The 13,121-nt window shown below is 34.3% G+C and overlaps 1 protein-coding gene across 6 annotated transcripts in view; it reads left to right on the forward strand.

Annotated features, from left to right (window-relative positions):
• dok6 (docking protein 6) overlaps positions 1-13,121 on the forward strand; it is a 173,498-nt gene that overhangs the window by 50,617 nt on the left and 109,760 nt on the right.

Raw genomic sequence — 13,121 nt, forward strand, 5'->3', positions numbered from 1 at the left:
GTAGTAGTAGTAGTAGTAGTAGTAGTTGATGTTGTTGTGGTTGTTGTTGTTGTTGTTGTAGTAGTATTGGTGGTAGTAGTGGTTGTTGTAGTAGTATTAATAGTAGTTGTAGGAGTAGTAGTAGTAGTAGTTGTTGTTGTTGTTGTTGTTGTTGTTGTTGTTGTTGTTGTAGTAGTAGTAGTAGTAGTAGTTGTTGTGGTTGTTGTAGTAGTAATAATAGTTGTTGTTGTTTTTGTAGGAGTAGTAGTAGTAGTAGTAGTAGTAGTAGTTGTTGTTGTTGTTGTTGTTGTTGTTGTTGTTGTTGTTGTTGTTGTTGTTGTTGTTGTTGTTGTTGTTGTTGTTGTTGTTGTTGTTGTTGTTGTTGTTGTTGTTGTTGTTGTTGTTGTTGTTGTTGTAGTAGTGGTGGTAGTGGTGGTTGTTGTTGTAGTAGTATTAATAGTAGTTGTTGTAGGAATAGTTGTTGTTGCTGTTGTTGTAGTAGTAGTAGTAGTAGTAGTTGTTGTGGTTGTTGTAGTAGTATTAATAGTAATTGTTGTTTTTGTAGGAGTAGTAGTAGTAGTAGTAGTTGTTGTTGTAGAATTTGTTTTAGTAGTAGTAGTGGTAGTGGTGGTCGTTGTTGTAGTAGTATTAATAGTAGTTGTTGTAGGAGTAGTTGTTGTTGTAGTAATAGTAGTTGTTGTAGTATTAATAATAGTTGTTGTTGTTTTTGCAGGAGTAGTTGTTGTAGGAGTAGTAGTAGTTGTTGTTATTGTTGTTGTAGAAGTAGTTGTTCTTGTGGTTGTTGTAGTTGTTACACTTTATCATTATTTATAACAGTGTAAATTAAATGGATTTCTATTTTCCGACCCTTTACCTTGTTTTTTTATTATTATTATTATTATTATTATTATTTTTACATCGGATAGAGAGGGGACTTTGCCTCCTCATTTCACCTTTCAACCGCACACCACTGTTGTGTACATCGCTTTGGCGTGTGTCATTAACTCCATATTACATTTCTGGACTTGGGTGGAAGCCCATGGATATTTTATTAAAGAGCGGCCGTGCATGAGGAATGAGACGGCACAGTACTGTGATTACTTGCTACTGGGGCAACGGTGTGTTTCACTTTCCGAATGCCCCAGATAGCCTAATCTATGATTAACCAGGAAGAAGTTTCACTTTTCTAGGAGCAGTTGCTGTCATGGGGCAAATTAATAAATGAAATGATGCCTGCACCCGAGACACATGAGCTTACAGTGGAATTGAATCTAATGCAGGGCTTAGATGATAAACTTTAAAAGGGTCATATCCTGCCTTTTTTTATTTTGGACAGTTCTCTGAGGCTCACTTATGTTAACAACTTTTGTCTTCTATCAAAAAACATAATTTAGTAAAAGGCTATTTTTTTTAACCTTTTGTTGTTATGTTTTGAACTCATAATCTAAACAGACTGGATTATGTTATTATATTATGTTAACAAATGAATTCCTGATACATACAAGTGATTTGTATTAACTAGGGATGCAGCGATCCCGATACTTGTATCGAATATTGATTTCGATACTTGTATTTTTTGCTGGATCCGGTATCGGCCAGCTGGTACAGATCCAAATCTGATCTTGCGCGTGTGCTATATTCTGTGTAATTTATAAGCCAACAAAAGCCATGAAGGCAGCCTATTACAAGGCACTGGAAAGTTGTCGTGTAGACCTACTATATCCGAAATGTTTTGAAGTCATTCTATAGTTTAATGTGAAGAATACAGATGAATATTCAACTGCTCAAATTCATGTTCAGTTCAGTGATTCCCTCCGCGGCGCGTGTCAATCATTCTCCATGCATTCACAATTCAATTTGCGTGTCACATTTATGACATCACGAAAAACTTTCTCCATTTGTTCCTGTTGATTTAAATAATCAGCGGAGAAATGCAGTTAGTTTTGCATTAAATTGGTTCATTTTTACCTGTAGCAAGGAGTCCATTGCTGTTTCTAAATGATATTGCACTATGTCTGTTAGATCAGCAGACACTGGAGTAGAGAAGGTTATTACCTGCTATTCACACACAAAGTAAGCCTACCTGAGACTTTAAATTAGAAATGGCTCAATAACACTTTGGACAGATCCTCAACGCACTCACTTCCTATGCTCAGTTTTTAAAGTGTCCGCAGATACCGGTGGGCTGCGCGCTGTCTAAGTGACGCATCAAGCACTTTATTCACACACTGGCTGCGCAGATGTGACGTGCACTGCTCAAGTAATATTAAAAGTTTCTGTTCTCTCATCCTTTCGACTGAGTTTATTCTTTCGAGGGAAATACTTTTTTAGTGCTGCGAATACTTTGTAAAGCTTGGCTCATTATGGTCTAAATAGCTGATTAAATTAATAAAAAGTGAAACTGACGAGCACAATATGGATTGTCAGTAATAGAAAAGGAAATATTTATTAAGTAAAACTGGCCTCAGACAGTATAGATTAGTCTGACCTGCAGGACAATATCAGGCTTTGCTAAAAGGATGGTTATTTTACCACGATTAGGGTAAATAGTGTCATACTTGACGTGACATATAATACTTTTGTCAAAGATTGAGTAAATAAATTAAATAAAGGATACAAGTAAACCTAAACAAACATCTTAGACTGTCATCCACCATCATCATCATGCCTCATTGCAGTTATGTTTATCATTTACACGGTTATATTTGACTGTTATATGACATGCCTAATAACATGGTCACAGTTATTATTTATTTTTTACATTTTGACTGTAGTCAAATGTACAAATGTGGATTCTACAACAAGATGCAGTTACACCTGTTTTGTTTTGGTCCTTATTGTTTGATTTGTACTTGGACCTGTATGTGTGTCTTTCTCTTTTTACTTGCTTCAGTCTAAATCTGTTGGCAGAGCTAAATAGAGCATAACATAAAAATAACCGTTGATTGTCTTTTATAGAGGTGGATTTTAGCCCACTGTTAAGTGATAGTGGCACATTCACAACCTGTTGTTTTGGCAGATTAGTTTCAGTATAAGCTAGTATAAGTTTTTCATCAATGAGATATAAGATTTGGCTTCTAAAACTGGCAACATTTATAGTGCCACAGTCATATTACCCTGCTGCCCAAGACCGGTTAATCACTGAAGCTAAACAGGGATGAGCCTGGCCAGTACCTGGATGGAAGACCACATGGGAAAACTACAGTAGGTTGCTGTTGGAAGTGTTCTTAGTGAGGCCAGCAGGGGGCACTCAGCCTGTTGTCTGTGTGAGTCCTAATGTGGCAGTAAACGTGGAGGGGGCTCCATACTGTCAGTAGACACCGTCTTTCGGATGAGCCGTTAAACCGAGGTCCTGACCCTCTGTGGTCATTAAAAATTTCATGGCAGTATGGGTGTAACCCTGTTATCCTGACCAAATTCCCTCCATTAGTTCTTAACCATCATGGCCTCCCAATCATCCCCATCCACCGAATAGGCTGTATCACTGCCTCTCCACTCCACCTATAGCTGCTGTGTTGTGAGCGCACTGGCGCCGTTGTCCTGTGGCTGCCGTCACATCATCCAAGTGGATGCTGCATTCTGGTGGTGGAGTCTCATGATTGTGAATCGCTTTGGGTGTATGGCCATTCATGATAAATGCACTATATAAATACACACAGGCATTACATACTGCAATGGTGCAGCTAAAAACTGAAAAGTTTTCTTCTTGTGTTTCAAAAAAGTTTCATGTGTATATGACAGCCCTAAACCCTGCTTCGAATGCCAGGACAGTATTTGCCATTGTTATTTTGTTAGTTAACAGTAGCTGTAGGGAAGTGACAACATGACAGTGACTGCTCTACACTGCTGTGTATGTAGAATTTGCTGTGTTTATATGATGCATCTGTTGGATGTAATATTGGTGAAATAAATCCACACTTTGCTGAGGAAGCAAACTCTTGAGCTTGTAACAACACTACCGTGTACTGTGCATTTTACCATGTACTGCGTGTTTGATCGCACTTGCCTTTAAAATGAGGACATACTGTGCATGTGCACACTTAACATGCTTTGCATTTACATGGTGTCAATGATAATGGCAGCATTTCCAAAATTTTCCTCTTTGAAACCCATTCTGTCCAAAAATGCAGTTGTAGTGTAAACGAACATGCAAAGACTTTCTTCTTTGGGTGAAAATATCATGTAAAATGTTTTTTTTTTTATATATATAGTACAATGACCTCTTATTAGGGGTGGGACGATACAGGTACAGGAACTCATGATGCAATTTTTTGATATGTGGCCCACGGTTCCTGATATCTACAATATTCAATATATTGGAAGAAATTTCATCAACGATATATCACGATATATGTGACTGAAAAAGAAGAAAAAAGTACCCATAATAAGGAAATATTTTGCATTTATTAATGACAACATTTTTAACATTGTGCAAATAAATATGCATTTGCATAATTTGCAGTGTTGCTGTTATATTTTTATCTTTGCAAAGCAGTTCCTGCAGATTGCATAGTTTTTATCTAGTACCATTCCGTCAACTGTCTCATAAAACCAGAAGCGTCTCCACACTTTAGAGTGGAAACTAGCAGGTGGGTCTTTGATTTGTTTTTCATTATTTTCCGCCATTCTTCTCGCTACTTTCTTGCTACTTCTTGCTATTTTTTTCTGTGCTTCTTCTCTGTTGTTAGTTAACTTGTGTTCTTCACTGGCTGCTGCTTCTGCCAATTTTCCTCTATTTACTCAAGCAGCAGCCCCCGCATACAGAATGATAGATATTGGTTAGTGACAACAGGTAAATTAATAATTTTGTGTAATAAAATATTGTTATTGGCCGTTAGTGTATCAATTATTTATTGCGACAGAAAGCACAACAATATATTGCAATATCTTTTTTTTTTTTTTCACCCCTACCTCGTATTCCTCAGAAGGGCAACTGAATACTGATTTCCTTCACAAATTCTTTAGTTTTTCAGTACTTTTGTTTACTTTGCATTTTGAGATCCTTCTTTTGTCATTGAAAATAATTGAAGGACTTGAAAGACAGAAGGTTCTAAAACTCAATCATAATCCAGAAAAAAATTGGACAATGCATTGAACGCTGGGGGGTGAGAGATCACTTCCAAATTGGAGCCTCAGCTTGATCAGTCTTAAAATAATTACACTTGCTATACTTTCAGAACACATTGATAATTGTTCTTAACACATTATTTAAATAATTATTTTGTCTTTTGTTGTCCATGTTCAGACATAAAAACTGAAGCACACTTTAGACTTTAGTGTTTGTACTTCTAAAAGTCAACAGACCTTAGTTGTTTTGACACTGTTTAATAAAGGGATGTGAACTGCAAACTGGAATTTAATCAAATTTGATCAAAGCTGCACTGTACAGTATCTAACTCCAGGGCACTATTATTCTGACAGTACTGTATATGTTATGTTGAGTTGCTTCAGAAAAAAAAAATGGTAACACAAAGCCCTGCCATGCTATATGTTGCTAATCTGAGTGTGAAAATATGACAAAAGCTTTATCAGGATGCAAACAGAAGTGTAGATGTGATTGCAGTAACGATGGCCTTAGCAACCGCCCGTCCAGATAATAAATCAAATCATTGCATCCTCTACAGGCTTGTCCCAAAACAGCTTGGCAATCATGTCGAGTGGAGCCCATATTCTTGTTTGGAAACCGGCGCTCACAGTGTCCGGATATTCCCAAACAACATCACTGCTCATCAGTCCTGCAGCTTCATTCTTCACGCTTTCTTAAAATCAGCAGAAATTGCTTTGTGTGTGTGCGTGTTTGATTCTCTAATGGCTTTAATGTGTATTTCTGTGCCTTTGCAGATTACCTGTTTTTTTAAGTCACTGTGTTCGCACAGGACATTTTCTACATTATGTTTGAGTTACAATTTGTAAACAAGCAGAAGGAAAATTGCACATCTTTTTGAAAAGCTAAAGAAAAAAAAGATAAAAGAATAGGATTTGCATACTCTCTTAACCACAGTTTTAGTGTTGCCAACGTTACCTTGCCACAAAGGCTTCTAGTTTTCTGAAATGTTGGCAACAATAAATTGTTTAAAGGGATAGTTCAACAACAAAAAATGTCCTTACCATTTACTCACACTCAATTGGTTCTAAGCGCTTATGAATTTAATTCTTCTGTTGAACACAAAACCAGAAATTCTGAAGAATGTTGGAAAAAAAAAACAGCCATCTGTTGTAGGAAAAAATAAAATAAACACTGGAAATTAATTGCTACTTTTCCCCCCAAAGTCTTCAAATTATCTGGTTTTGTGCTCAACCGAAGAGAGAAATTCAAATACATTAAATGATGACAGAATTAAAATTTTTGGCTGAACTATCCCTTTAACAATGGAACTACTGTTGCAATTGGAATTATCATCCCCCGTTTATTCCCCCCCCCCCCCCCCCCCCCCCCCCCAATTTCAATTACACGGAGTACAGATTTTTTCAACACATTTCTAAATATAATAGTTTTAATAACTCATCTCTAATAACTTTATTTTATCTTTGCCCTAATGATAGTAAATACTACTTTACTGGATCTTTTTCAAGATACTTCTATACAGCTTAAAGTGACATTTAAAGGGTGTACATTTAAAGGTTTGTAATTTTAATAAAATAGCTATGATAGAAAGTAATGTACACATATTTCACAGCAAGAAGGTCGCTGGTTGGAGTTCAGACTGGACCAGAAGGCCTTTCTGTGTGGAGTTTGCATGTTCTCCCTGTGTCTGCATGCATGTTTCCTGCAGCTTCTCCGGTTTCTCCCACAGTCAAAACGGCATGCGTTATAGGTGAATTGGATGTACTAAATTGGCCTTAAGGCTGATTTATACAACTGATTCGAATGTTATCACTTGATTGAATAGTTGTTATCAGTTGTTATCAGCTGATAGATATGGTCCAGTAGGGGCCTTCTGTGCCTACTGGTAGGCTCCGAAGGCTGTTATCATCTATCCACTTGGTGAACCAGCTATAAATCACATTTGGCTGCGGCCGAAAGTTAACAAGAAATATTTATATTATTTATTAACTTTCCCATTAATTGTATTTTATTAATGTCTACCCCTACCTCAACCCTAAATTCAACTGTTACAGTAATGTAGAAACTTTCTTGATCTTGATCTGAAGTCTTCTCTATTAGTATAGCGGATTAACCATGTGAATGGATGATAAAAGCCTTCTGAGCAGCCTAATGGCCCATATCTATCAGCTGATAAACACAAATAATGCCCATTTATAACATTGGAAGCACATGGATTTATACTTCTGCATCAAGCACACATGTATGCTTGGGCGCAGCCTACGTGCAGTCGCACAGCCCTTTGCCGTGGCGGATGCGCACATCTCAAAAACTTTAACTACATGTCGCTACGTCGCATAGAGCAAGGTCTGTGATTTGTCAGCTTGGTAGCTGTGACCAGTGTGGGCAGGATTAAAAGCCTCACGAACTTGTTGGAGCGAGTGTTTGCATGTCGATTACCATGAAGTAGCTCTAGATGGAAATTGTTGTTTTATGTTAACCGTTTAATCAATGTTGTTGTATGTCTGCCGGTTCCGGCCTCTGAATGAGCAAGTTTAGCTACTTTTACATCAAGGTAGCGTTCAGAAAAAAACAAAAAACCTGGGAAGAAACGCGACACAGAGGAAAATAAAAACCTCACTGCCAGCTAGTGTTTCAGAAGTGTTATTACAGAGCAACACAAACAGCATGCTGAAGTATAAATGCATGGCTACTCTTAAGACAGATGCTGTAGGTCATGCTGATCACTTGATGTAGAAATCAGCCTTTAGTGTGTGAAGGTGAGAGTATGTGAGTGTTTCTAAGCACTTAGAGTTGTGCAGTCAGTACTGGGTAATGACAGGAAGTGTTAAAAAAAAAAAAACATGTCAGAGTAATTGGTGGTTCATTCTGCTGTGGCCAGCCATATCAAAAGCAGGAAATAAGCCGAAGGAGAGTGAGTGAGTTTTTAGCATGTCAGCAATAAACCTCTGAGGTTTATATATTTTTATTTATAGCACTGAGGTCATTGCAGTTAACAACACAGTGAAAGTCTGTTGTCTGTATGTTTTGCTGCAGTCATTTGTATGTCATGAACTCCAAATCATAAGCAGTTGATATGGTTTTCATTACTGATTTCTACTTTCAGAAAAGATGTAGCCTTATTAAGCATTGCAAGATTTCTTTTAAATATATTGAAATAATATTATGTGCCCCAAACTTTTAGTAATTTGTTTTTTAATAATACTACAGAATAGAAGTGTGCAATATAAAAAATCATAATTTTAAGCAGCATCAATTAATTATTATTTAGTAGTTCCATTCATTAATTCATTTTCCATCGGCTTAGTCCCTTTATGCATTAAGGGTCGCCACAGCAAATTAACTGCCAACCTATCAGCATATGTTTTACACAGCAGATGCCCTACCAGTATGGAGCTAATAGTGTGCCAAAACAATCTGAAGTTGCATTGTGTTAATTTTAATTAATAACAATTGTTAGTTAATAAAACTGAATATTAAATGCCATTTTAAAAATGTTTTAAATTTGAATTTCTTAACTTTAATATTAAACATCTGAAATTTAGGACAACAGAATTTTTTTTAAGTCAGATTTTTTTTATAGACGTATTTTCAAACTTCAGATTTTTTTTTGTGTTCTGAATTCATAGACTGCAGATATAGGGTGTTTAAAAGTACAGTTTCAAGTTCTCAAAATAAAGAAATTCAGAACATCAAATTTAATATTCTAAAAATCTAAACCAGAAATTCAGAGTATTCAAACGAAATATGTCTGATACTGGTTTTTCTTCTACAGAAAGTCTTGTTTTATTTTGGCTTGAATAAAAGCAGTTACATTTTTTTTTATTAAAACAATTTTAAGATCAAAATTATCATTAATTGCACATGGAAGTTGCACATGGAACAGCACAATATTTCATGATTATCCTTTTATTGGTGCAAGAATGCAAACTTCTCACCGTTTGGCAAAATTAGCCATTTTATATATATATATATATATATATATATATATATATATATATATATATATATATATATATATATATATATATATATATATATATATATATATATATATATATATAAAAGGTCGCGAATCACATGTCTGCAGGGTGCAAACGGGATCTGAAATCCTTGAAAATGCTCTCCTTTTGATATACTTTAATCTAGGCTTGAAAAGTGCTTAATTTTGGAAAAAGTGATTAAATTGGTAATATTTTGGTTATTTAAATATTAAATATTTTCCTAAATTTCAGATGCTCACTATTTAGTTAAGAAATTCAAATTCAAGTTAAATTCAAAACATTTTTAATGGAATATAATATTCAGTTTTATTAACTTACAATTGTTAATAATTCAAACAAAATTCAAATTCAGATTGTTTTGGCATTATATTAGCTCCATGTTTCAGCTGCAACCCAGTACTGGCAAAGTTCCACCAATATTTTAGATACATTTTTTTTTTTCCAAGATTGTAATATCAACTTGATGTGTTAAGTAATTCAGTCAACATTAGCTGTTTAGATTCAAAAATAACTCTTAATTTGACATTTTAAAAGTTATATTATGATATTTCTTCTCAACAAGAGCTCAAGCAATAATATGATTTTAACTCCAGTATCATTGTTCTTTCAACATTTCATTAATTGGTTATTTCAACAGTGAATGCTTTTGGGAGTCTCAAGATGTTTTTTTGGAGCACATACTTGATTATATCTGCATGAACACCTTTAAAAGTAAAAGTACATTTAAAATTGCACCAGTAGAATAGTCAAAAAGTCTGTAAAGATGTATCACATATGCATTATTTATGTAAGACCCCCGTTTTTTTGTACTGTAACTATTCGTTGACTTACTGTCACTGTTACTTATTTATCTGAAGCTATTTGAATGCCTGAAAGAATGTTTCTACTTAAAGCGGAGTCTTCTATTTTTTCCAAGTTCATAGGTCAGTGTATTTCATCAGCGTATTCAGCCCGTTCAGCTCAGGAGCATCTGAGAATGTGTTTATTCTCCATGTCTCTGCCCTCCCGGCGTGCAGAGTGAGTATGATTGCAGTGTCTTATAAGTAATCAGATAACCTTCTCCGCTAGCAGCTGGTGGTTTGTGGATCGCAGCAGAAACAGATTTTATTAGAGAGGTGAAACGTCAGACAGTGGAGCCTCCAAGGTAGTTCACATCATCTAGCTGGCACATGAAAAGGTCAGCCATCTCTCTGACTGAGCTGCATTGTCTTTTGATCAGCCCGAGTCATAAACGCATAAGCATTCCTGCATGCTAATAGGGTTGTTTGCTAACATTTCTGTGGGGTTTACATCTGAACTCATTGTTTAGTTCACGTTTTAATATTTTGTAGGACTACATTTGGATGTACATATAGTGACCAGCATAAATACACCACAGAATTTCTCAAAAAAAAAAAAAAAACGAAAAGTATCTCAGTCAAAATTATCTCAATATAGATATTAAGATACTTAAGATATTTGCCTAAATCTGATTTATTGGTTTGCATACCAAATTGAAACTAATACAAATTAAAAATATCATAAGGTCTTACTACAAAAATTAGTGCACTCCATTTAATATGTTATGAGAAATATACAATTGAAGTCAAAAGAGAAATACATTTTTTTTATGAACTAGGACTGCACAATATAGTGCTTGAGCATCAATAACACAATGTGTGTAATAGTCATAACACAGGATTAGACTTTATTAAAGATTAAAAAATAAAGATATTGATGTTTTTAAAAAATTTATTTAATGACGACCATGTTATTGTATGTTTGCTTTTAAATTTCTGTGTACCTGAATACTGTTCGACTCTTCAGAATACCATGAAGCCCTGTTTATTTAACTTTAATCTTTGCTTTGTTTTATTTACAAATGCTTGTAATTTATTGTATTTTATGGATAACTCACTGCTTCGAAAAAGACTTGGGGCTTTAAGTTAATGATCTAGGCACAAAGTCTAAAGCGCATAGCGTAAAAACATTAAGGGCATGTCCGATTCCACTTTTGCTATTTTAAGGATGGAAAAATATGGTTTGCTCCATGGCACATGGTCTAACAGGGTTTTGCTTCTTCACTTAATGAGTTATGTGTGTGTTTTGAACATAACGTGCATTAAGCCAATCAGAGTCTCATCTCACATTCCCTTTAGGAGTCAGTTGCGTCGAACCATGGCGCATTTGCTATTTACATGGCGGACTTTGTAAGAGGAAAAACTAATCGCTTTACTAGTGGGAAAACAGTTGAACAGACCATCTGCAGTGCGACAATAAAGGAGCCTCCTTCATTCTGCCTCTTTACTTTCTCTTTACTTTTATGCTTTACTCCTTTACTTTCGTGGATAAGGAAACAGTCCTGTACGCAGTCCACTGAAGACATCCATTAGCTGACATATTTAATTTTGTTTATTAAGCGCAAAGATTAGTTTCAAAACTTTTTCTAAATTCAGTTCTAATTTCCAGCAAACGAATAAATAACCAATAATAACAAAGTAGTTATATCCAAACACAGGTCCTATTCTCGTGCACATCTCTTAAAAACTGACAGATGGGCAAATCTAATCGTATTTTTATTAAAACAAATATAAACATGCATAGAATAAATACTACTACTACTACTACTACTACTACTACTACTACTACTACTAATAATAATAATAATAATAATAATAATAACATTTTAATAAAATACTAATTGTCTACTACTACTACTACTACTACTACTACTACTACTACTAATAATAATAATAATAATAATAATAATAATAATAATAATAACATTTTAATAAAATACTAATTGTCTTGAATAAACTGAAAAAACAACAGACATGAAGGCAGCATGGAGGTAGTGTTTTTTTATATAAAACAATATTTTTGTAACATTTTAATCCTTTATTTTTTTCATATGTAAAGATTTTTGTGTATTGCTGTACATCCTGTGTGCCAAGCATTTAACTTGCATAGGTGCATAACTAACGCATAACTAACTTTTTTTTTTAAGTAATAGTTTTAATAGCTTATTTCTAACATCTATTATTTTTTTTGTCTTTGCCTTAATGACAGTACATAATATTTATGTTAAGTCATTGGACAATAATTCCTTGTTCTGTAGGCAATCGGGAGAGAAAAAAAAGTATTTTTTTAAGGGGCTAATAATATTGGCTTTTATTCCAGTCAAAAGAAGACATTTCAAGAAGAAAAAAAAATCTTGCTCTGTTAAAAATCTCATGGAAAATATAAAAAAAATATATGAAATAGCCCTATCAATTATTTCGTATTTGACTGTAAATAAAATGTACATTTATGTGATTATAAAAGATTGTGTCTTTTCTGCAACACCTCATTTAAATGTTTATTATTTTGTAAAAATCTGTTTTGTTACAAACAAATCACCAATATTATTTATATTATTATAAAAATTGATTTTCATATTCAAAGGAGGTGTACTCATTTATTCTGGGCACTGTTTAGCAGTTCTCGATTCTGATGTGCACAAAACACCTATTGGTGTGAATGTTAAACAGAGGGCATAACATTTATGAAAGAAGAATATGTATCTTGAACCATTTTACAACAAAATGCAGCCATCTCTTTATTACAAAACATTTTGATAACACTACAATGAGGTTGTATTAATTAATGTATGTTGTACATGGTTAGTTTGTGTTAACTAGATAAACAGATGAACTCAGCTGTTGTTAACAAGCATGACTTTGGATTTTAATAAGGCATTACTAACCGCTGAGCTATGATTTATAAGTGCTCTATATGTATTGTTAATTATTAGGTCATGTTAGTAAACCTTATTGCAATGTTTGACCAGCATTTTAAGGAAACTATTTTATTATAAACTAGGAAGTTTTTTTGTATGTGTATGCATGTGTGCGCGTATGTGCTTGCGTGATAGACAATGTGTGTGTAAATGTACAATGTGTACATATTTACAGCATTTGAAGTCAGATGACTGTATTAAAAAATGAAAAGGTATAATAGAAATGGTAAAATCTTTCTAAGTTCTTTATGCATTAATGATTCATTAACTTGCTCATTTAGACATTAGACTTTTTAAGTCACTCAAGCCTTTTCCA

The sequence above is a fragment of the Danio rerio genome, chromosome 24 (assembly GCF_049306965.1).
Source record: "Danio rerio strain Tuebingen ecotype United States chromosome 24, GRCz12tu, whole genome shotgun sequence".
Classification (NCBI taxonomy): Eukaryota; Metazoa; Chordata; class Actinopteri; order Cypriniformes; family Danionidae; genus Danio; species Danio rerio.